This window comes from Melanerpes formicivorus, unplaced genomic scaffold, assembly GCF_026170545.1.
Source record: "Melanerpes formicivorus ecotype bairdi unplaced genomic scaffold, bMelFor1.0.p_v2 SCAF_1, whole genome shotgun sequence".
In the NCBI taxonomy this organism is placed as follows: Eukaryota; Metazoa; Chordata; class Aves; order Piciformes; family Picidae; genus Melanerpes; species Melanerpes formicivorus.
The window spans coordinates 9,129,610-9,156,634 of NW_027142353.1; positions in this window are offsets into that span (position 1 = coordinate 9,129,610).

Here is a 27,025-nt window from a genome sequence, read left to right on the forward strand (position 1 = left end):
CACAGCAGAAGGACAAGTGGTGCTTCAGCAAGGAGGCTCAAAAGCATCAGTTAAGCTCAGAATCACTGCTATCACCCTATCGGACTCTCCATGCCACTGAGAGATCCTGCATTTCAACTGAGAGCTACCTGAAAAGGCAGATGCTGTGAATTCAGCAATGTTCTTCCCCCACAAACAGCTTCTTATGCCAGGTGCTGCGCGAGCCTACCAGGGGTAAGGCTATGATTGACCTCCTCTTCACCAATAGGGGAGGGCTGGTGGGTGATGTAGTGGTCGGAGGGTGTATAGGGACCAGTGACCATGACATAATTGAATTTTCGGTATTCGGTCATGCTAAGAGGGGCAACAAGAAGACCTCCACTCTGGACTTCTGGAGGGCAGACTTCAGGTTACTCAAGGAACTAATTCAGAGGGTTCCTTGGGATAAAGCCCTTATAAATAAAGGGGTCCAGGAGAGCTGGACCTGCTTCAAGGAAGAACTCTTGAAAGCACAGGAACAAGCTGTGCAATGTGCCAGAAGATGAGCTGCCGGGGCAGATGGCCAGCCTGGATGGCTAATGAACTTTTAATAGAACTAAGGGAAAAAAAGAGGGTGTATCATCTTTGGAAGAAAGTGGAGGCAAGAGGAGGATGTTGCTAAATCATGTAGAAAGAAAATTAGGGAGGCAAAAGCACATTTGGAGCTTAAACTGGCCTCTGCTGTTAAGGACAACAAAAAGTCCTTCTACAAATATATTAATAGCAAGAGGAAGAGCAAGGACAACCTCCACTCCTTTGTTGACATGGAGGGAAACGTTGTAGCAAAGGATGAGGAAAAGGCAGAGGTACTTAACACCTTCTTTGCCTCAATTTTTACTAGCAGGACAGAACGTCATCCATACAGCTGGCCTGCAGAGCTGGCAGAAGGAACCAGGGAGCTGCATAGTTTCCCTATGTTCCAGGAGCAGGTAGTTGGCGCTCTCCTCAGCCCTTGGATCCCCACAAGTCCATGGCACCAGCTGGGATCCATCCTAGAGTGCTGAGAGAGCTGTCAGAGGAGCTGGCCATGACATTCTCCATCATTTTTCATCAGTCCTGGCTCACTGCAGAGGTCCCAGAAGACTGGAAGCTGGCCAGCGTGGTGCCCATCCACATGAAGGGCCGTTTGGATGAGCCAGGGAATTATAGGCCTGTCAGCCTGACCTCAGTGCCAGGCAAGATTATGGAACAGGTCGTCTTGAGTGCAATCACACAGCACTTACAGGATGGCCAAGGGATGAGGCTGAGCCAGTATGGATTTAGGAAGGGCAGGTCCTGCCTGACCAACCTGATCTCCTTCTATGATCAGGTGACCCACCTGGTGAACGTGGGGAGGCCTGTGGATGTAGTCTACCTGGACTTCAGCAAGGCCTTTGACACCGTCCCCCACAGCAAACTGCTGGCCAAGCTGTCAGCCCATGGCTTGGACCAGTCACCAGTGGTGTGCCCCAAGGATCAGTGCTGGGCCCTGTGCTCTTTAACATCTTTATTGATGGTCTGGATGAGGGCATTGAGACCATCATCAGTAAATTTGTGGATGACACCAAGCTGGGGGCAGGAGTTGATCTGCTGGAGGGTGGAGAGGTTTTGCAGAGGGACCTCAACAGGCTGGACAGATGGGCAGAATCCTATGGCATGAGATTGAACACATCCAAGTGCCGGCTTCTGCACATTGGCCACAGCAACCCCATGCAGTGCTACAGGCTGGGGTCAGCGTGGCTGGAGAGTGGCCAGGCAGAGAGGGACCTGGGGGTGCTGGTTGATGGTAGGCTGAACATGAGCCTGCAGTGTGCCCAGGCAGCCAGGAGGGCCAGTGGCATCCTGGTCTGCATCAAGAACAGTGTGGCCAGCAGGAACAGGGAGGTCATTCTGCCCCTGTACACTGCCCTGGTGTCGTAGTTTGGGCTGGGTGCCCTCTGCTACAGGGGTGTTTCCTGTGTCCAGAAGTCCAGCCCAGTGGGTGGACACAGGAAATTAGGTTATTTCCTACCATGATCCCTTGCACCACTATAAGTCTTACGGCAGGGTCTGGCACTTCCTCTTTCCTTCCTCCTCGCCATCCGGTAACTGGGGGAGAGATCTCCCAGCCATGGGTCTGGTTAGGCCCAAGGCCACAGGGGGATGGGCAGTCTCAGATCTGGCCAGCTGAGACTAGCCTAGCAGTGGGGGGGGGAAGGAGGAGCCCTGGAGGTTTGGGTGCACCCTCAGGTGGGAATGGGATCTCTCTGGGTCTGTTTTGGGTCTCTCTCTTGTCACTGTGTTTCTAGCTCTCTGCACGCACTCACTGTTCTATTTAAACTTTCCATCACTTTTGCAATCCGTTTGTCTGAGTCGTTATTTCTGCGTGTGGTGGGGAGGGGGCCTGCCCCAACCCATTACACCTGGTTAGGCCACACCTCGAGTACTGTGTCCAGTTCTGGGTCCCTCCATTTAAGAAAGATATTGAGTTGCTGGAACATGTCCAGAGAAGAGCAACAAAGTTGGTGAGGGGTTTGGAACACAAGCCCTATGAGGAGAGACTGAGGGAGCTGGGGTTGCTTAGACTGGAGAAGAGGAGACTCAGGGTGACCTTATTGCTCTCTACAACTACCTGAAGGGAGGTTGTATACAGGCGGATGATGGTCTCTTCTCCCAGGCAGTCAGCACCACAACCAGAGGACACAGTCTCAGGCTGCACCAGGAGAGGTTTAGGTTGAATGTTAGGAAGAAGTTCTCTACAGAGAGAGTGATTGCCCATTGGAATGGGCTGCCCGTGGAGCTGGTGGAGTCACCATCATTGGAGGTGTTTAGGAGGAGACTTGATGGGGTGCTTGGTGCCATGGTTTAGTTGTTTAGGTGGGTTGGATTGGTTGATGGATTGGATGTGATGATCTTGAAGGTCTCTTCCAACCTGGTCTGGTCTATTCTATTCTATTCTAACCCCAGTCCATGGGGCTGCATATAAGACAAAAAGGTGCAGGATACTATTTTCCCTCTCCTCTGGTATCACTTTTCCTGGGAAAAACCTCAGAGGGCCAGTTTGAGCAGCCAATTTACTCTAGCACATCACTTTACTATGACACAAATTTGGTATGACATGGTCTTCACCTCACCAACCCTGGTCAGCAAGGGGTGGGGTGTAGCCATGCTAAGGTTCAAATAATTCCTTTGAAGTAAATAAAGGTGAAATGACACCAAATGGCTAATGTACTGGGTTTATTAGATTGAACATGAGCAGAGGGAAAATAAAAGAGAAAAGCAGTGAGAAAATTAATATCAAAGAAAAGGGATATCACCATTGACTTGGCTTGAAAATGGTGGCATTGTTGTAGAAGCAGTTCAAGTTTTATGGGGGCAGTGCAGATCATGGCTGTGCTACATAGCTTGTCTTTGGGATACAGGCAGTGAGCTGGGCTGGGTGGTGGTTGCTGAAAGGTGCCCTATGGCACCCAGGTTGCAGTGGGAATGGAGCAGCTTGGGGCAGTGCAGAGTAAGCAGTGCATAGTGATGGGGAAAAGGGGAAGTGGAGAAAAGTGGAGCAGCTTCCTCTGGCTCCCTGTTACCCTCTGCTTTCCCTGGAAGTCCTCCATTTTCCTTTCCTCCTGGCCCTGTGTAGCAGGCAGAGGGTGGGCAGCAACATCCAGGGCTGTGCAGAGTGTTGTGTGCATGCTCGACCTTCAGTAACACTGTTTGAGACAAGGAAAACACTTGGGGTCTTACACCTCCCCAAACCTACAAAATTCAAAACAAACCCTCAAATCCTGAAATAACATATAGAGTCTATGTGACTTAAATATGTGCAAGAGCACAAAAAATCCTTCTGTACATGATATTATTAACTTTCTTAGGAGGCATAGTGATTGAGTGAGGCATTACCTGCTTACCTTCTTAAGTGCTCATTAAGATGACTAAGCTTTTATAATTTTATTTTATATCTGGTCTGACTTGCACAAAATGGCTTGCCTGTTTGAGACTGTACATTAACCCCAAGATTTTTTAAAAGTAATTTTATTGTATTTCAGTCGAAGAAATAGCAAGCAATTTGTCCTTTGTTGAGTGGAAGTTTTACTGAAGGTGGTTAAAAAAAAAAAGAAAGAAAACAAACAAAAAAAGGACTAAAGATTGAACAGTGAAGCTGCAAGATTCTTAAAAGAAAAAGCAAATACTTTCAAAATATGAAAAGTCTAATGAGCAGCCTATACATCTATGCCAGAATATCTATGAAAGAGACATCTGACAATATAATAATTGCAACACTTAGATATAATACCATGTATTACTTCAATTCTGCTATTTTCTTATCTACTCTTTTTAAGGAAAGATTGGTTCTCAATTATCTAGTTCCTTCCAAATACAAAAAAATTAGTTGCTTAGGTATGCTATGAAGTTATCTTTTGAAAGTTTCAATAAAAAATATAGGAAAGCAAAGTTAATTATGATAAGTACAGATCAAGTAGTTTTATTCAAAAATCTAAAAAAGATCTGCCTTGATGTCCATATCATCTCCTGATGTTCTCAGATTACGTTGAAGAGGTTGTGATGAGTCAGCAGACTCCAATGATAGGTGTAGAATGTCCTGCCAGTTCACTACAGGATGGGTGTGGGAAGTGTCTCATGGACATGAAAATAACCTTGTGAAAATGATGATTTCATCAAGAAATCATCATTGTGAACAATTGGCCTGCTGTGTCACCTCTGGTCCAGGGATTATGGTGGATGGCTAAGAGAAACAGAGATCACTTGGCCCCTGTAAGCCACTTGGTAATACATCTTGAAGTTATGTATGCACTGTAACATGACAAGGATATGGGCCAGATGGAGCTATGGTGAATGAACTAGGGACTGTATAAAAGCCCTGAGTTATGCCAGTTTAGGGGACAACATCACTCAGGACATCACAAGCTGGGGAAACATCACTCAGGACTTCAGCTGGAGTGACAGCAAAACATCATCTTCAGCAGCCCCCATCACCCAGCTCAGGAGGCCACTTGTCCTGAACTCCTGCCTTGCTGTTAAAAATTGAGGCAAAGAAGTTGTTCAGGACCTCAGCCTTTTCCTTGTCTTCAGTCACAGTGTTCCCCTTCAGGTCCAATAAGGAGTGCAGGTTCTTCTTGCCCTTCTTTTTAGTATTGATGTATTTGTAAAAAATGCTTTTTATTGTCTTTTACAGAGGTGGACAGCTTAAGTTCCAACTGGGCCTTTGCCTCTCTAATTTTTTTCCTGCATAATCTAACAACTTCCTTAAACATGCCTTCCCCTCTTTCCAAAGGTGATACAGCATCTTTTTTCCCCTTAAATCCTCCAGGAGCTGCTTGCTCATCCAGGCTGGTCGTCTTCCCTGCCAGATCATCTTTTGGCACATGGGAGCTACCAGTTCCTGTGCCTTCAAGAGCTCCTGTTTGAAGTAGGTCCAACCATCCTGGACGCCTCGGTTCTTGAGGGTTGATACCCAGGGAACTTTAAAAATAAGTTTCTTAAACAAAGAAGTTTCTTAGTTAATCGACAGTTCATCTCTTGGCAGTGACAGAATGCACAACATTAGATAATACCTTGAGACAATCCACTTTCAGTATCTCCTAAATCTTGTTACTCTTTACTTAGCAGTATGGCATCTGAGTCCTAAATTTGCCCTTTTTAAACAGAAGTGCCTTCTCCATTCCAATATTCCTCCTCTTTTCCTCCCCCTTGTGTAAGGCTTAACAGACATTTAACTGAGCAAGTCAGTGATTAATGAAATTAATTAGAAGCATAACCTCTAAGATTTGACCTGAGAGCAGAAATTGTTCTGACCACACAGACTGTGATCACTGAAAGATTAGCAACAGGAAAGACAGTTGAAGAAACCACTTGTATAGTTACTAGGTCCATTTCCACCAAGAGCCATACGGCTGGATCCTATTAGATGGTCTCAGTCTCTTGCAAAACATTAAAGGACTCCTTAATTTTGTCCTGGGATTTCCACTGAAAAAAAAGATCTTCAATTTATTGTACTTTCAATGTTGACAGGACCTGTCCATTGAAGTGGCAGTGAAAGCACAGGGAGACACTGGGGTTACTCTGTCTTTCTGGCTAGGTGCCCATAGGAGCAAGAAAGTCACTTCTATTGTAATGCAGATTGCAGAAAGCAAGACACACACAGCAGCTGAATTAACTGAAAGAAATGAACTGCACATTCTCAAACAAAATTTCAGCTTTAAAACCAAATTTTGACATCACAATCAGAATCTCATGCTTCTGAGAGATCAAAAGCCAACTAAATAGTTAAGCTGTGCTAACAGAAGTACAGTATTTTAAAAGAATCATGAAGATTTTTGTGCAATAGCTAGAGGTTTTTTACATTTTTTTAAGGATTTTTTTTAATTAGGTGGGAAAGGGAAGAAAATGGAATGAAAAAAGGAGTAAATAAAGACACGTTAGCCTTCTTTACATTTTCTCAACTGTAATTCCAAACAGCCTGCTGTAACCAGAGGACTTCTCAAAGTAAATAGACTGTAATGATTTAGGTATGCAATCCACTTGCAGACATGATCTAAGACTCTTCCCTGCATGCAAGCCATGTGAAGAATAAGTTTACTGACTTCAGAGCAATTATGCTTTATTAGCATCAGTTTACCAGAAAACAAAATAGTCCCAAAATTATGCTAAAATAAGAACACTGAATTTTGGGTAATGACCTCTTTTCATCTTCTTGATTTTACCACTAGACAATTCAGCAGTCAAAAATACCCATAACCTGTATCCCTCCAATTTGTGAGTTGCTAGGATTTATTTAAAAAAAAAAAAAAAAAAAAAAAAAAGCAGCAGCTCATTAATGATTTCTTAAGATTGGACTATTTTCTCAGGATACTCTAACATTTTGTTTTATAAAGATTTATTCAGAAAAAAAAAGTTAAATTCTTATTGAAAAAAACATTGAGAGAGCATCTCTCTATTTGGCTCTCATACAGTTAGCATTGTCATTATTGAAACAGAGAACATAGTTAGGAAATATGTATATATTTAGAAAGTAGTTGCACTTTATATAACCACCCCCTACATATTGAATAGCATTTTGGGAGTCTGGATTTTCTGACATAAACTGTAAAAATATCCTTCATATTTTTTACATCAAATGGTACATAATTTTATTGCAAAGATTTAAGGCATTAATTTTTATAGCGAAATCTATGCAAAATATATCATTTAGCTTTCTACATTAGCTGAAAGGAATAAATCTTGTGCATTATATCTGAGTTTTGAGTCTTGGAATTTGGATTTCAATTTTTCATCTACAGTTGGGTAGAACCAAGGGGTTGGAAGATTCTGTTGTTTTAGCTGGATGTTATCTTCTGAAGGAAAATAAAAAGTGTAGAAACAGAGAATGAGATTTTCAGTTGGTTACTTGAGAAGGAGTTTGCCACAAATAGTTTCAGTAATCACAGGATAGGTTGGAAAAGACTCGTGAAGATCATCTAGGACACCCTCCTCTTCTAAGTACAGCCAAGCAGAGAAGGATGCTCTAGGCCATGTCAAGTTCCGTCCTGAAGAACTCCAGTGGTTGCTCCATTCTTTCTGGGCAACCTCTTCCTGTGTGTTGCATTCATTGATTAATAGATTTGTTACAGAATTCCCTTGCATTCTAGGTGGTTCTCACAGTTTAGAGGGCCTAGGGGCATCTGCTCTTAATAGGTAGGGCGATTCCTGGCATGGCTACGGACCTGACACCAGACACACAGGAAGCCCATCTACTGAAGTTATGTACACATTCAAAAGATGAAGCCAGGTACGCAAAATAGTGTAGTTTATTAATACTCAGAATATACAGATTCTTTAAGATTACCACTGAAAATGCACTAAACTGCATCATAGCTCTATAATACTAAAATATGATTGCAGTCACAAGCTTGATTTCCTGGGGAAGCACTCAGCATAGCTGAGAGCACAAGTCTTACTGAAAGGTATCCTTTCATAGGAGGGTGAGGAAGACAAACCTGTTGATCTGTCTGATATTTGGTGTTGAATTTTTGTTCCCCTTGGGTATGAAATCAGAGTAATATTTATACTTTGTTACATGTTTTGGAGGCACAAAAGCAGAGGCTTATTGAATGATGAGAGCAGACTCAAGGGGCCTCCAGGTAAAGCTAGTATAGTTAGCATAATATCATACGATTAAACAGCTTCGGCTCCACCACCACCATTTTTACACACATTCCAGAGCTGGGGGCAAGACCTTCTCCAGCCAAGATACCATACTGGAGGGGCCATCAACTCTCTTCTTTCCTAATTGGGTGGGGCACCAGGAACCCCAGCTTTTGTCACCATCACCCAGTGCGCAGCATGGGGATTCACCAGTGATGAGAATAGGATCCCTCAGCCCAGATGGGCTCATTTTAGGGTTTCTGCCTTTCCTGGGGGAGATTAAAAACGGGAGTGGGTGGGAAGGGCCAAGTAGCCACATCTGGGGCAGAAGGATACTCCAACAGGGCCCAGGTGCTCTGGCATTTGAGGGGAAAAAGGGGCGAAATGGGGCAGGTGAGGGACTTTTAGGATGTCAGGTAATGATGGGACTAGGGGGAATGGAAAAACCAAGATAGAAATAGGTAGATTCAGACTGGATATTAGGAAGAAATTCTACACCATGAGGGTGGTGAGACACTGGAATGGCCTGCCCAGGGCACTGAGTGAGGGAAAATCAGTAAGTCACCAAGGGAAGAAGCCTCATGGTACTCAGCCAAGAGAACAAAAGCTGGGATGGGGATGATGACTGGGGTCCACAGTAGCCAGATAGGTCTGTGGCCAATCTGAGAAGACAAGGCTAAAATCAACAAAGGCGATGACCAGACCTAGCACACTTGGCATGTAACTCAGGCAGCAAGGAGTGCTTGAGCTCAAGTTCAGCTTCCATGCGGAGTGGGAAAGCCCTGGTGAATTTTCTTCAATATCTCTTCACCCTGCTATTCCCCAGATCACTCATTCTTCACACACTAGTGCAAGCCTGGGGTCACCACAGCTGAATCCTGGGGTGAGTGGTCTGTAGAGCACATCAGCACTCATAGCCTTCACAGGGACCTTCTGTGGCAACCATGAGTTGCTGTAGGGCAATAAGTAGGTTTTATGGGGGGAAAAGTGTTTATCTGAGTGTATTGTGATTAGCCAGGAAGATTTTTTTTTCTCCTTTAGGGACTGAAGAGGCAAACACTGAGCTAAACTAGATACCACATTTTTTTGTGTTGTGAGGAGGTCTATAAAATGTCCTCTAAATATAATTCAATACTAAGACTTCTCCAGATTCTGAAGAGCAAGAAAGAAATCCTTACCCAATCAATGAATTGTCAATGGCATTTTACAATGGATTTTCAGATGAAAGTCTAGCTCCAAGGATTACAGAAAAGACAAAATATTTCTGTTTATTTATGTTATAAATACTCTCTTCTATGGAATAACTTTTCCACATGAGTCTATTCACTAATTTCTATTTCAAATTACCCAGACACCTCCATTATCTTGGTAACACCTGTTACAAACAAAGAGGGAATTAATAAAAATATAAATTGTTTATTAATATGGCTCTGCCTCCCACATACCTATATAAAAAAGTTAAAAAATATTATACAGATTAGGTATGTTCGGTGGAGAATATCTTCAGAACAAGAGAATGATTACGAATGGTTTGAGAACAGTATTTGGAAAAAGATAAATCCAAAAGCAGTATGTTACCCTTGCTAACAAAAGGCAGGGATTTCCTGGAGACTTTTAGGAACATATCAATTTACTCACAATGCTTCTTGACAATTGTGGGAATTCTTCTGGCATCTCTTTTTATCAGAAAATCCTCCCAAAACTTCTGCTGCTTATAATCCATATGTGTGGTGGGGAAAACCCAAGAGACGATAAGACCTCATGTTCTCTGCAATAGCTGTTTTATCAAAAGCCATGATAGTTTTCATCTGAGTCACCAGATAAGCATTTGTCCAAAGCTGAAAAGGTCAGTAACTGATAACCATCAGTTCTCTGCTCTAAAAATGCCCAGGAATGCTCTGGCATGGGGGTCTGTGCCTGGCACATGGCTTGGGGAGAAGGGCCCATGTGAATCCACCAAGCACAGCCTGGGAGGCGAAGGTATCCTCCCCTGATCTGTTCATCCCACACTTCTCTCTTTCCCCCCCATTTCGGCTTTGTGGGGGGGGTGGGGGTGGGAGGGGTTTTGGGTGCACTGCCACAACACCATAAGTAAACAGTGATTCAATGGGAGTCAGAATAAATTATTGAATAAGTATTTTGTGAAAAAAAAAAAAAACACAACAAATTTATAGAAATTACTTAGAATCTTAATCTGCATAGCAGCTGCCAATCTAATGAAATTATTTGCACTGATATTATTTGCCATTTTTACTTAAATTGATTAAAATATGGCTGCAAATAATTCAGGACAAGTCAAAGGCTCTATTCCTGAGTTAAGTTTGTAATGTACAAGTATTCTCATACTTCAGATATTCATTAGTTGAAATTTATTTATAGTTTAGTTTTGGTTGGTTGGTTGGGTTGGTTTTTTTTCTTTCTTTTTTTCCTGAAGGCTTGTAACAGTACAAAATATCACAAAATGTCACTTCAAATCACAACTTTTCAAAAATACGTTATTAAGTATTATGAATAAACCTGCAGAAGAAAGTATTTGAGCCAAAACCAGACTTACCTACTGGTAATCCATAGGTTAATTCTGTGTGGTTCTGCTCTGAATCCATGTCTTGTTCTGCTGGTAAACATTACAATTGCTACTCTGTAATCTTTGTAATTTCAAAAGCCTACATGTAGCCTAATTTATTATATGAAGACTCTTCAAATAGTATTATGTATGAAATTAATTACAGTTGCACTAACTTTTCCAGAATAAAAAGCTATTCATCACTGTAAGAAAGAAAAACATATCATAGTCATATCAAACCTCATTATTCCCTCAAAATTCTGGTTCTGTTCTTCAATTTAAATTCATAAAATTGTTTGCACTGAAATAAGAGAGCACATCCTTGCTTTGGAGGCTTTACTGTTGCCTTTCATTTTCTACAAGGAAAAAAATCTGTGAGTACGCTATAAATAATTTCTTTTTAAGAGTTTGATACAACAACTAATTGATGAATTTGAATTAAGATATGAACATATTAGCTGATATCCGCTCTTTGAAGCCGAGAGCTGTAGAAAAAATACAAATTGATACTCCTTCCTCATGGAAGCAAAACAAAAGTACAGAGACTGGTCTTTTGCAATAGAAAAACTCTGAGAAGGGTGTACTGCTAAAATCTGCTGTCTGGAGTGTAAAAACTTTAGCAAATGTGAAATTCACACTTCAGAGGGCTTTAATTTCTGTTACAGACACCTTTATCATTAAAATGGTATGCTAAAAATAAATATATTAAAACCAGTTATTAAAAACTATTAAATGACTTAAGAATCCATGCAATATTTATTTTAAAAGTTTCCAAAAAGCAACCCAAAAATATATATATATTACATGCTTAACTGATTTCCCAGGAGTTTATTATGGATGACAGTGGTAGCCACCTGAATCTTTTAGTTAAGAATTATTCAATCACAAACCCCAAGTTTTCTTGGAAAAAAACCCCATAACCAACCAACCAACCAAAACCCCACAAAACCCCCTAAAATATTTTTCAGCTCCCCGCCCCCCCCCTAAAAACATTTATTGCATTTTACCTCCAGATGGCAGCAAATATTCACAGGATCACAGGATGTTAGGGGTTGGAAGGGACCTCCACTCCAACCCGGCTGCCAGAGCAGAGCAATTTGCTGTATGGAACAGGGCTTTTTTTTCAGTTGGATTCATTAAACAAAATGTACCACATAGTATTTCTGGGAAAATCAAACCAGCTTTCATACATTTTATTAAGAAAATATTCAAAATATTTAGATAATGTTTCAAATACACATACACAAGGATTAATTAATGTGTTTTCCTCTAATGATTAAAATAGAGTAAAATAAGGAAGAATCATGTGTAGGTGTAAATATATGTAGCTATGCAGCTTTATAGAAGTAAAATTCATAGGGTTTTACTTAAAGAAAGAAATTGATATGGGAAGATCAATCAAAACATCTATTAAGCCAGGTACTGCTTTTATTTAATGGTGTCGGATGCAAAGGGGTAGCCTTCCCAGTTCGTGTAACTTAAGATTGTCTCTACATGCTTTATATATACATACATACATACATACATATATATATATACACACACACACTTATAGCAATATATATTGATTAAATTTCTAGGAAATTGTTTACATATGCATGAAATCATTTAAATATATAAAGTGTATTTACTTCTCAGTCTTTGCTATGACTTCCTGACCTTCCAACAGTATTACAGTCTCTTCTTGATGTTCTGGCTAACTTATCAGTATGTAAATTTTTATTGTTTTAGCCCCTTTAAAGGTTTAGCTGCTGTTCTACAGCTGTGTCTTATATTCTTTGATTTAGCCAGTTCAAGGCCTCACCATAATTTATGCCTAGAAGTCTAGAGGATAATCACTCTTAACTACTAGGAAAGTTTCTAACTGTAAGAAAAACAATTAGTAAGTCTCCCTGCTTCATTTCCACCTTTTCTTTTACCTTTGCAAGTTCTTTCACAACTTCATAATATGCTATTATTAATTTTAAGTGTTTTAACAAAATACTTTCCAATTTCAGTTTAGTATTCCAGCCTAATCTGTTCCCATTGGCTATAGGATTTTGACAATACCACATAAAACATTTAGTACAGAAACAACTAAACATAACACTATTAAACATAGTAATGACCACAAAAAGTTGCTTAAGCCAACTTAGGTTGCATAGCTACACTGCTAACTTATCCCACAATTCTTCAAAGCTACAGCTGATATCACTTTCGGCCACTCTGCAAAGCACTTTGATTAATTTACTGATTCTGCTTTTGATCTTCTGTTTGGTGATCTTGAACAAAAACACAATTCTTTGGTTATTTATTGCTCACACCCCACCCTCCTTAAAAATTCTGAGATCTAAGGCCATTCTATTTTCTATCATTTTCTCTAATTCACTTACTTCAAGCCAGAGAAGAAACCATCTAAGTAAGTTGTGGAAAAACGTTGGTCTTGTTCTCATAATCACTTGAGAGGTGTTATTTGGTTATAGATGGTATTTTGGAGTCTTTCATATTCCCATATTTTGAAATCCACCTTGGACATAAACCCATTCTAATAGTTATCATGCAGAAATAGCAAAAAAGGACCTACTGTTCAGGCTCATTTCGGGAATAAATATATTTATGAATCAGTTCAGAGATACTTCTGCTCTTAGCACAGATATTTTTCTTGAGTGGAAGTATTTTTGCACATCTTCCAAAAAAAGCATATATAATTTTTAAGGCACATTCTGATGAATCTAAGAATGAACAGAGCTACAATTAAAGTTATCATTTCTCTGACAGATAATGAATAGTTAATTTCTGTTCTGGATTTCTTTTCTTCTGTGGCTGAGCAGACGAAGGTCTAAGTTTCATTGAAGTATCAAGCAAGCAAAAATTCACTTAAATCATGCATAGTACTAATTCTGATTTTTGCAACATAGATTTAGAATATTTTCAGAAAAAAAATGTCTGGCAAATATTACTGTCCTGTTATGAGCATAGAGAAACTGAGTGTAGATGATTAGAACATCATTGCCTGAAGAACTATGCTCAGTAATAATATAATTCTGAACAAACAAACAAAAAAATCCCTGTCAGCTAATCCTGGAAATACTTAGACTTCCTACATCTTCCCCCATTGAATTAGAAGTTTTCTAATTGTTGAAAGAGTTCCAGGTCTGATCGTGTCTGGTTTTAACCAGGCTTAAGCATCTTGACACTTCTCTCAGCGGACTCCAATTTGAATCCAACAGTAAATATTTTCATTGCTTAGATGCCTGAACCTGTTTTAAATTATAGTGAAAGTGGACATATTCAAGGAATTCCTATATGAAATATTTACATGTGTCATAAAACTTATTTTAGATCATTACTATGGTGCTCTTAAAGACTAGTACCTGTATGCATGAGGAGAAAATTGGCATATTAAGACTTCATAAGGGATTCTTTGGGAACTAACTTCTGATTAACTACACTGGTGTTTATTAAAAGATATTTGTCTGGATGTATTTGGTCAGGATAAGTTACCTGACATAAATGATCTAAGGAGGAAATATTTGTCACTTATATGAGGGAGATAACTTGCTCAGGTTGAAGTTAGTCTGTATGTTACCTGCTGTTACATTTTGCCATAATAAAAGTTGTAAGGATGCACAGCCTAAACTGAAAGATCCTACATGTTTCACTATGCTGGCTATCAGGTAATTAGTATTTTCTGAAAAGCAATAGATTAGAACAATTCAGGGTTCAAACTTAAAAATTATGTAACTATCTAATAAGTATATGCATAAATACAATAAACAAATCCCATATTTTTCTAATTTTTTTGCTATCTGCTAAGGTGTGTGTCTTCACACCATTTCAGGTTGTCCCTTGTACAAATGAAATCACTGATTTAATATAGTTCAGGTGACAAGAATATTTAAAAGACAAGATTACCTTTTTTGCTAGCAGCCCTCAAAAATCTGGTTTAATTCTAACAGGAATCAGGTGAGCCTTTACTTATGCCAGTTGAGGGGTTTGTTTGTTGGTTGGTTGGTTGATGTTTGCAGTTTTTGGTTTTTTTTTTTCCTCTCAGTAAAATAATAGGAATCATTAAAACAAATTCATTTATTTACTTGCCAAGAAGACTCCTTGAGGTTTTATTTTCCACTTGTAAATTTTCCACTCTGAAATTTTCCAGTAATTTCCCACTCTGAGATTACTCACTGGTGGGGTGGTATGGTAAGCAGGTAAGGTCTTGACTCTCTGTAAGCACTGCTCAGTAATATCTAAAACATCCCTCTGTTATCCACAATTTCCAGCACAAGTCCAAAATGTAGCCCCACATTAGCTACTGTGAAGGAAAGTAATTCTTGTCCCAGACAAAACCATAACACTGTGTGAATGGAAGAACTTTTTGTCAGGTTTGTGTACTTATACTCTCTCATTGCAGACTAGTCCTTATTAGATTTATTCATACCTTAGAAATTCAGGTTTGATGTTGATTTTTCCTATGGATTTTAGTGCATAGAACTTTATGCTACAAAAAGATTATTAAATAGACACAATATTAGTAACTTAAACTTCTTAAAATATATATAGAGATAATAAATGGTAAAACTTCCAGTGATACAATGTATATGTATATGACATGAAAATTGGCTAGTATACTTAAAAGTTTGTATTACAGCAAGATAAAAGAATAGCATGCTGAATGGTAAATGTAGAAATACAATGAAGGATCATGAATTAGTCTTTTTCAGATACTTTTTTCATTACTTGCCTAAAGAAGTTAGGGGCTGATGGTTTGCTTTCCTTGTGGTAAAACATCATGTTAGAGATCTTTCACACAAAGAAACAAACAAACTAACAAAAACCACCTATTATGATGCCCTGACTAAAGGGTTTTGTTTGGGTGTTTTTTTTGTTTGTTGTTTTTGAACAGTAAGCTGCTTACTTATGATAACTTATTATATAAAAAAAAAAAAAAAAAAGAAACAACCAAAAAATGTAAGTATAATAATTTATAGAATAAAAGGAAGAAACAAGGATAAATGTTGATGAATGTTTTTCTTTTTTATTTTTGATTTTCCCTTTCCATCACTGGTTGTATTAAAAAAGTAGAACTTTCCAATATTTCATCCACCATACGTGCTATATAACTAATTTTCTTTCATTCTGTTCAAACCTCTACACCTTCTTGTGTGTGTGTGTGTATGTGTTGTGCTTTTATCTTTATTCAACTTTCTGCTGTGAATGCTTTCTCAGCTACACTTGCAACTATTTTTATTTTGACAGTTGTTGATCTGGGGATTTCATAATCTGCTTCAGTTTAGTATAATATATATTTATTAAGACACATGGTATGATATAGCAGATATTAGGAGAGATTTATATCTGTTTTAAACTTGTTTTCCACTTTTCAGTTTACTGAGATCATAATTTTATCATTTTAACAGTACTGAATATGCTTACCATGGTTGTTTTTTTTCTGGTATAGAAAATCTACAGGCATAGGACTATACATTTTAGGATTCTTATAGGGGTTTTCTGTCATGTCTCAACAAATTCTTCAACTATGTGAACCTGCTGTGTAATATTCATATATTGAAAAGCCATCTCTGCCCTGGGACCAGGCCAGAGCACACAGAAGAGTTTGATTTCTATCAGTTTGTCCTTGATTCTCCCTTTGCATCAGAAAATACCAATAAAACAGGGAATGGTGATGGGAGAGATCAACTCTTGCCCTCGATCTAAAAGATATTTTGTGCTTTTCCTGCAGTGCTATCTGATATGCGATGTTTACATAACCATGTCCATTCCCTGCACATGAGCCTATTAAACCTGTTTTTAATCTACCAGGAGCTAACAAAGCTGGGTTATTAAGAAGATCTCTCTACAATGCCCAAAGTGGTTACACAGGTCTTGCAGAGACCTTCTTTTTATTGAGTGTTTGGGGGGTTTGGGGTGTTTTTTTGTTGGTTTTTTTTTCATTCTCCCATAATGAATCACCACTCTCCCAGCCTGTAAGGAGTATTTAGAAAAACCTAGGTAAAGGAAAACATGTTAATTAAAAATATAAAGCCCAAGAGTAAGAGGAATAGCCAATGTTTCTACAGAAGCACTGAGTTTTATTTTTTTTTATTTATTTTTTAAGACCGATGTTGGGATTCCTGCCCTTTCATCCTTCAGAAGATAATGCATAATACTACAAAGAGACCTGTTCTCTTACTAATTCAGTCATTCTTATGCCAGAGACTTATAAAGAACATTGTATTTAGTAGAAGCCAACAGCATGCAAACAAATTTAATTCTATTTTGAGACTTTTCTACTGTTGCCATCTAGGCACATCTACTCATGAGCAGACTTTTTAGTCTTGTGAAGGAGGTGGAAAATAAACTATAATTGAAATATGCAAGGAAAATGTTTGTTTGTTTTTCCTAAAATGATGTTTTAAAACAAATTTTACATGGAAGACTATTGAAACAACAACATACTTTCTGAGTGAGGTTAATATGGAATATTTTTACCTACTTATAAAACTTCATTTGCTCTGAGTTTCTAATCTATTTGAAAGATGGGCACATTTTATAAATCTCTTCTTTAACCCAGGTTCACCATGACTGTCTGGATGTAGATCATGAATATAAGCCTCTGTATTTGCACCAGAAGCAGAAATAATGTAAATTTAATGCTTTGCCCTTAAAATGCAGGGGGAAAAGAAGGTATTATATATATGTAACTCAAATCCCCATAAGGAAATATTTCCCCATACATCTCAAAACTAAATCCATTAAAGCCTCCATTAAAATTATTTTTTAATAATCTATTCCTCACAAATGACTAGCCACAATGAAATTTTAGAGATCAGAAACACAGTCCTGCAGTACTAAAGAATAGCTTTGTTCATATTCCTCTGGCTGATTATTTACTAATCTCTGTATGGGAACATTTCAAGGTTAATGTAATAACAGAAATGGACAAAGCTTCAGACAAAAGAAGAAGGAGAAAGCATCCTCACACTCAAATATCAACAGTCATACCAAACAATGTATGAGGTGTCCACAACAGAAGATTTTCATATTCCTATAGCTAGACAGTTTCAATTCCACAAACATAGGTGTCTGTTCTGATGTAGATTACTTGATAGGTTTACACAGCTAAATAAAAATGCGTGAGGGAATGAACTCAAGCGATGGTCCTTGGTCATAGTGTCACAGGGGGTTTATAATTTCCTTTGTTTATAAATGATATGGCAATATCAGGGGTGACCTCATTGCCCTCTACAACTACCTGAAAGGTGGTTGTAGCCAGGAAGGGATTGGTCTCTTCTGCCAGGCAACCAGCACCAGAACAAGGGGACACAGTCTCAAGCTGCACCAGGGGAAGCTTAGGCTCGAGGTGAGGAGAAAGTTCTTCACCAAGAGAGTCATTCGTCATTGGAATGTGCTGCCTGGGGAGGTTGTGGAGTCACCATCCTTGGAGGTGTTTAAGAGGGGATTGGACAAGGCACTTGGTGCCATGGTCTAGTCATGAGGTCTGTGGTGACAGGTTGGACTCGATGATCTTTGAGATCTCTTCCAATCTTAGTGATACTGTGATACTGTGATACTGTTAAGAATGTATTATTACTGGGCTAGATATACCTTTACAAGTTGCCTAAAGAATAAGTAGACCTTAAATTAACAAAATAGCACGGGTATATTGAGCTGCCAAACAGAGAAGGACCTGGGGGTGCTGGTTGACAGCTGCCTAAACATGAGCCATCAGTGTGCCCAGGTGGCCAAGAAGGCCAATGGCATCCTGGCCTGCATTAGGAATAGTGTGGCCAGCAGGAGCAGGGAAGTCATTGTGCCCCTGTACTCTGTATTGTTTAGGCTGCACCTTGGGTACTGTGTCCAGTTCTGGGCCCCTCAATTTAGGAAGGACATCGAGACACTTGAACATGTCCAGAGAAGGGCAATAAGGCTGGTGAGAGGCCTTGAACACAAGCCCTATGAGGAGAGGCTGAGGGAGCTGGGATTGTTTAGCCTGGAGAAGAGGAGGCTCAGGGGTGACCTCATTGCCCTCTACAACTACCTGAAAGGTGGTTGTAGCCAGGAAGGGGTTGGTCTCTTCTCCCAGGCAACCAGCACCAGAACAAGGGGACACAGCCTCAAGCTGCGCCAGGGGAGGTTTAGACTCAAGGTGAGGAGGAAGTTCTTTACCGAGCGAGTCATTCGTCATTGGAACGGGCTGCCCAGAGAGGTGGTGGAGTCACCATCCCTGGAGGTGTTCAAGAGGAGACTGGACGTGGCACTTGGTGCCACGGTCTAGTCATGGGTCTGTGGTGACAGGTTGGACTCAATGATCCTCGAGGTCTCTTCCAGCCTTGGCGATACTGTGATACTGTAATATTAATCAAAATATTAATAACCTTTCATTAATATGAAAATTGTCAAACATATCAAAAGGTTTAATATATAGTTAGAATATATTTACAATGGGGATGTACAGTATTTGGGCAACTATAACAATTAAACTATTTTATGCAAACTGGGATGAATGTAACAGAAAAAGATTACCCCAGGAGCAAAATGGCGCTTGACCACAGTCAGGGGAAGACTTGACAAGAACTGTTTTGCCAAAGAAGCAATGACTTAATTACTCACAGCTGGTTGTACCTAGGTAGGGAGTGCTACTGCTATGTATTAGAGGCACTCATGTGCCAGGCATGGCAGGTTGCTGGCAGGAATGCCATGTGGTCTTTGACAGCTGGTCTGGCTTCAGCAGATGGCAGGCTGTTAACGACGCTATTGCGACAGGTGCTTGCTTTGTCCTGGGTGAATTGAGGCACAACAAAATCCTGGTCTCAAGGGGGAGCAGGCTTGGCTCTGCCTTCTAAGCTCGTGGCTTCTCTTGTATCTTGCAGTGTATGCGCTTATGGCTTTATCCCAGGAGCTGAATCAGACAACTCAAGGATGTGCAACTCGAAGAAGTTTCAAGCCAAGTAAGGTCCAAGCAGGTTCAAGCACACAAGGCTTGAGCAAGGCTGAGCAAAGCTAAGCAAGGCTTGAGCAAGACACAGACAACTAAAAATCAGTCTGTATATAAATCTTGCCCAAGATCGATTGGACTAATAGGGCACTGAAATGAGCATATAGCTACCCAATGGGATGGGGTTCTGCCATGACGTGGCCAGAACACATGCCTGCATCACAGATACAGGGTTGTTTACCAGCAAGTTTGCTGATGACACTAAGCTCTGTGGTGCATCAGACACCCTGGAGGGAAGGGAGGCCATCCAGAGGGACCTTGACAGGCTGGAGAGGTGGGCACAAGCCAACCTCCTGAGATTCAACAAGACCAAGTGCAGGATCCTGTATCTGGGTCAAGGCAATCCCAGGCATAAATCTATGCTGGGCAGGGACTGGCTGGAAAGCAGCCCTGAGGGGAGAGACTTGGGGGTACTGGTGGACAAAAAGCTCAACATGAGCTCTCAGTGTGCACTTGCAGCTTGGAAAGCAAATCAGATCCTGGGCTGCATCAAGAGAAGTGTGGCCAGCAGTTAAGGGAGGTGATTCTCTCCATCTACTCAGCTCTGGTGAGACCCCACCTGGAGTACTGCATCCAGTTCTGGAGCCCCTATTACAAGAGGGATATGGACATGCTGGAACGCGTCCAGAGAAGGGCCACGAGGATGATCAGGGGGCTGGAGCACCTCTCCTACGAGGACAGATTGAAGGAGTTGGGGCTGTTAAGTCTGCAGAAGAGAAGGCTCCGAGGTGACCTAATTGTGGCCTTCCAGTATCTGAAGGGGGCCTACAGGAAGGCTGGGGAGGGACATCTCAGGATTCCAGGTAGTGATAGGACTAGGGGGAATGGAATGAAGCTGGAGGTGGGGAGATTCAGGCTGGATGTGAGGAGGAAGTTCTTCCCGATGAGAGTGGTGAAGCCCTGGAATGGGTTGGGGCCCCATCCCTGGAGGTGTTTAAGAGCAGGCTGGATGCGACTCTGGCCAGCCTCATCTAGTGTGGTGAGTCCCTGCCCATTGGATGGGGGTTTGGAACTAGATGATCCTTGTGGTCCCTTCCAACCCTGACTGATACTATGATACTATGATATCGTAGTATCATAGTCCTGTCCCCTTTGTTCCTTTTCCCACATTACCCTGGCTTTCTGCAGGAAGGAGAGCGGTGAGGGGAACCATGTCTAGACACCTTAGTGTCTGTCCGGTTTTGTGCTGGGGTCATTTGGCCCTACCACATGACACATAGAATGTTAGAATGGTTAGGTTGGAAGGGACGTTAAAGATCATCTAGCTCCAATCCCCCTGACAAGGAGAAGGACAGCTTCCACTATGATTCACATTGCCTAATTGTAAGGCTCACACTATACTAATTTTAAACTGCTCCTCTCAGCTCTGTCCTAAACATACCTGTTATAAAAGACGAATAACGAAGGAGAAGCAACCAACCAAACAAAAAGACCACAATGACAACTCAAACCCACAGTGCTTCCTGTTGACCCTAGGGCAAGAGGGTACTACCTGACCCTCGTTGGTATAGCAGTGTGGAAATAACCAGTACCATTGTTACTTCCAGGTCATGTTAGACCTTCTCCAGACAAAATACTTAGTAGAACATAAGCAGCAAATTGATGTGTCCCAAGTGCTTTGGACCTCCTGTTCATTAGGTGTCAGTAAGCAAAAACACTGACCTTTGCATATTGATCTCAAGAATAATGAAATTAATCATGGCAAGCCAAATGGCTACTGGCATCTGTGGTGGTTTAGGTTGGGTGCTGGCCCAGATGCCACTTCACAGACCACACCTGGGAAGTCCTAAGGGGTCGGCCCAGCCCAGGGAGGGTGGTCACATGAAACCAGGTATTTTATTCCCATAATGCGCTGCTCCCCTATAATACATCAGCGCAGGGTCTTCACTTCCTCTTTTGCCCCCCACTGCTGCCTAGGTAAAATGGTGTGAGCCGCCTCCCTTGGGCCCGCCCAGGCCTAAGGCTGGGTTGGGGGGAGGGGGGGGGCTTGGGTGTACCCCCAGGTGGGGATGGGACATTCTTGGGTATGTTTTGGAATCTCTTTGTCACGGTGCTTGTGGTTCTCTGTAAAACTTTCATTGTTGTTTTTTATTGTTTTCCCATTTAAACTTTCCATCACTTTTGCAATCCGTTTGTCTGAGTTGTTATTTCTGCCCGTAGTGGGGAGGGGGTCTGCCCCAACCCATTACAGCATCCAAAAATCCATCACAAATATTGTTAAAAGTGGTGCTAGCAATTCTGTCCTTAACTAAAAGCCTGCGTATTTTCTTGAAGTTACCGGAGAGACCAGTTTTTAAGTTCCTTCTGACTGATCCTTCCAACCCAATTAGCTTTGTTAACTACTGTTTACTTTTTGTTGTTTGTTTAAACAAAAAAGAATGTCAAAAGCATTGTTGAGATAGCATCAATAATATATGCATGAAGTTTTGAAAATGCTGCAGTTGAAAGGCACATCAAAGTTAATTGGATACGAACACAAGAAATTAAGATGTCTACAGAAAACAAACACACAAAAAACTTTCATGTTAAAAAGTAGAGTAGAAACAAAAAGGGATAATGCATCGACTATTTGAAATGTAAGAAAGAAATCCATAAAGGTATTCAAGAATGTAAAGGCTGGGAAATACTATTCAAGGTAGTTAAAATTAGAAATATAATTCCTTTATTGCAAGATTATCAGTTGAAAGGCATGGAATAAATAAGTTATATCAAGTAACACATAACTAATATTCATACTATGCAGCAGTGAGAGACTTTTTGTAAGAATTTCAGCATTTTTCTGAAAATTGTATACTATCACAACTTAAGTTCTTGATGACATATTTAAAATCCTTTAGTATATCTATCAATCATTTAAACATATACTTTTACATCATAAATAACTGAACACAAAATGAGGGAGAACCCAAGAAAGCTTTTACTTGACTTTTGCACTCTGTAGGTTAAATAACTGAAATGAAATTTTTGTAAGGTCTTCCTCAGTAGTCCTTCCTGTAGAAAGTTAATACAGAATTGGAGCAGTTTGTGCTGGGTGCCCTCTGCTGTGTTCACGTGAGGGGTCCTTCCTGTGTCCAAAAGTCCAGCCCAGTGGGTGGATACAGGAAACCAGGTATTTTGTACCATAATTCCCTGTGCTGCTATAAGATCCAGTGCGAGGTCTGGCACTTCCCTTTCTGTCCTTTCTTCCCTTGCTGTCACCCAGTAACTTGGGGGAAGTTTCTCCCAGCCTTGGGCCTGGCTAGGCCCAAGGCCGGGGGGATGGGCAGTCTCAGACATGGCCAGCTGAGACTAGCATAGCAGTGGAGTGAGAGGGAGGGAAGGGAAGAAGGAGCCCTGGGGGTCTTGGTTGTACCCTCAGGTGGGGATAGGATATTTCTGCGTGTGCTTTGATATCTCTTTTGTCACTGCACTTCTGGCTCTTTGTAAACAGTCACCGCTTTCCATTTAAACTTTCCATGACTTTTGCAATCCGTTTGTCTGAGTCATTATTTTTCCCCGTGTTGGGGAGGGGGTCTGCCTCAACCTATCACAAGAATACAGAATTAACCAGGTTGACATCATCAAGTCCAACCTATCACCCAACAACATCTAACCAACTAAACCATGGCACCAAGTGCCTCATCCAATCTCTTTTTAAGCACTTCCAGTGATGGTGACTCCACCACCTCTCTGGGCAGTCCATTCCAATCGACAATCTCTCTGTGAAGAATTTCTTTCTAACATCCTAACTATGTACACAGATGGCAGACCTTCATCTCAAATTAATATTATCATCTTTTGGTAGCCCAAAATTTGTTTAAATGAAAGCAATAAAGCCCACAGGAATGCAAGGAACAACTGCACTGTGGTATAGCTACCCTATTTTCTAAGACATTGAAATTATTATTTTTCATTTAAATAATTCTTTAAAATTTTAATTTTAATTTAATTTGAGGTTTTACCATCTGTGTGTGCAATGGAGTCCTCCCTGTTCCACTTGTAAAGTTCTTAGTCTCTCAAATCAGCATCTAGAAATAAGACAGGCTGGAGAAATATTCAGCAGAACTGACCAAAATTGATTTTGAAAGAAAACTTCAATAAGAAGGAAGGAAGGAAGGAAGGGAAGGAAGGGAAGGAAGGGAAGGAAGGGAAGGAAGGAAGGAAGAAAGAAAGAAAGAAAGCTCTTCAATGTGGAGTTGTATACACTCCAGTTAGAAAAAATAATACCACAAACATACAGAACAATGTGGCAATAATTCCATGAACAGCTACAGTTTTTCAAGAAGAGCATGACTTACAACTTCCCTTCAGGTAGTTGTAGACAGCAATAAGGTCTCCCTTGAGCTTCCTTCAGGCTAAGCAAACTCAGCTCCCTCAGCCTCTTATAGGGCTTGTGATCCAAATCCCTCACCAGCATTGTTGCCCTTCTCTGGACACATTCCAACAACTTAACATCTTTCCTAAACTGAAAGGCCCAGAACTGGACACAGTACTCAAGGTGTGGCCTAATCAGTGCTGAGTACAGGGTGAGAATGATTTCCCTACTCCTGCTGGCCACACTATTTCTGATGTATGCCAAGATGCCATTGGCCTTCTTGGCCACCTGGGCACACTGCTAGCTCATGTTCAGCCTAGTGTCAACCAGTACCCCCAGGTCCCTCTCTACCTGGCTGCTCTCCAGCCACTCTGACCCTAGCCTGTAGCACTGCATGGGGTTGTTGTGGCCAATGTGCAGAGCCCGGCACTTGGATGTATTAAATCTCATGCCGTTGGATTCTGCCCATGTGTCCAGCCTGTCAAGGTCCCTCTGCATAGCTCTCCTACCCTCTAACAGATCAACACGTGCCCAAAGCTTGGTGTCATCTGCAGATTTACTGATGATGGACTCAATACCCTCATCCAGATCATCAATAAAAATATTGAACAGGATGGGGCCCAGTACTGATCCTTGGGGGACACCAGTAGTGACTGCTTGCCAGCTGAATGTGGCACCATTCACCACCACTCTCTGGGCTCGGCCCTCCAGCCAGTTCTTAACCCAATGCAGAGTGCTCCTGTCCAAGCCACGGGCTGACAGCTTGGTCAGGAGTTTTCTGTGGGGGATGGTGTCAAAGGCCTTACTGAAGTCTAGGCAGACCACATCTACAGCTTTCCTCACATCCACCTGGTGGGCCATGTGATCACAGAAGGAGATCAGGTTGGTGAGGCAGGATCTGCCCTTCCTAAATCCATGCTGGCTGGGCCTGATCCCTTGGCCATCCTGTAAGTGCAGCGTGATTGCACTCAAGATGACCTGTTCCATAATCTTGCCTGGCATTGAGGCTCAGCCCTCCTGGGACCCTTTGGTTTTAAGGGCTGTTTCCCAAGATACCTTCTGAGTTTGTTCCTTGAGTAACCTGAAGTCTGACCTCCAGAATTCCAGAGTGGGTTTTGTTGATGCTCCTCTTAGCTTGAATGCATATTGAAAATTCAATTATCTTATGGTTGCTGGACCCCAGACAGCCTCCAACCATCACATCTCCCACCATCCCTTCTCTGTAAAAAGAACGTCAAGCAAAGCTTTACCCCTAGTAGGCTCACACAGCAGCTGGGATCAGAAGCTATCCTCCATACACTCTAAGAATCTTCTAGACTGCCTCCTCTTTGTTGTGCTGAGTTCCCAGCAGACAACTGGCAGGTTTAAGTCACCCATAAGAACAAGGTCTGGTGATCTTGAGACAGCCTCTAGCTGCCTATAAAATAATTCATCAACCTCTTCATCCTAGTTGGGTGATATATAACAGACTCCAACCAGGACATCAGCCTTGTTGGCCTTCCCTGTAATTTGCATCCACAGGCAGTCATCTTGATGATCCTTAATCTCTAATTCCATGGCACCTAGAGACCCCCTGAGGTACAGGGCCAGCTCTCCACCCCTTCTCCCTTTCCTGTGTCTCCTGAAGGGCCTGTAGCCATCAATTGCAGTGCTCCAGTCATGTGAGTCATCCCACCACGTTTCTATGATGGCAACTACATCATAAATTTCCTGCTGTCACTTCCAAGGGGCAGTGAAAGTTATGCATTAATATCTTCTCTGTATTTATTGTAATCTAAGATTTAATAGGTTTTAAGCAGAGTTGGAATTTGCTGTGTCACTGTATGTTTTTTAAGAATAAAATTATATGCTTTATTGTCATTACCTTCTGAAAATATCAAAATCTTGATTCTCTTCAACAAATGAAGAGATATGAAGAGGTATTTATTTTACTGCAATAATTGTGGGCACTCATCTGAAACTAATTATGATTTTTTAAAAAACATGATGTGTTTAAGTCCTGCATTTTTAAAGTCTGCTTTCTAATTAATGAAGAAATAATGCTCATGAGGACATGCTGATTTTTTTAAGATATTTTGCTGCAGACCTTAAGGAGCATGGATGGTATCAAAACATTAATTTCAAATATACATATGTCAGAGATGTATCTCAGGCCATGGTGCAGAGAAGCACAGACATGGGATGGTGCTAAGAGATGGGGCACAGGCTTGGCACTGGAGCTGGTTAGAATTCATTTCAACACTAAAATATTGAATGAAGGAATAGTACCTGACATGCATAAATAGATTATAAATTGTTCATTTGGATTAACAAAGAGATGCAGAGAAATGAGGGAAAATAAAGAACAGAAAAATTACCCCAAGTGAACCAGAAGATGAGAAAGAAGAAACCATTGACACAACCAGAATGTTTCCTGTGGTGCAAAACTGCAGATGCCTCATGCTACCTTCTCCCTTTCCTCCCTCAACTCCCCCTTTCCTCTCTCCCTACATACACAGGAATGAAGACACAAGCCATAGGGTCCAGCAGAGCAGGGAAGGGGAATCTTAGGAGCAGGAATGGGGGTAGTAACTGTGCACAAACCAAGTTTAACTGCATTCTTCATATTATTTTTTCTGTACCAATTAGCTCTGAGCTAAAAACAATTAATATTTCTAATCCTGAATTGATAAAAGTTCTTTTACAATGAGGATATTTAAAATTAAATAAAAATAATAAATAACATAAAATAAATAATAATAAGCTAATCTTTGGTATATTTCTATGTAATGACTTTTCACAGAATCTCAGAGTCACAGAATCACAGAAATATTCAGGTTGGAAAAGACCCTCAGGATCACCATGTCCAACTGATAACCTCTACAAGGTTCACCCCTAAACCATATGCCCAAGCATCACATCCAAACAACCTTTAAATACATCCAGGGTTGGTGATTGAACCACCTCCTTGGGCAGCCCATTCCAATATCTGACTACTCTTTCTGTGTAATATTTTCCCCACAAAACACCTGGTTTAAGGAGCTGTAGTAACCTGTCAGAAGATATAATCACTGAAAACTTGAGTATTCATTGTGCACTT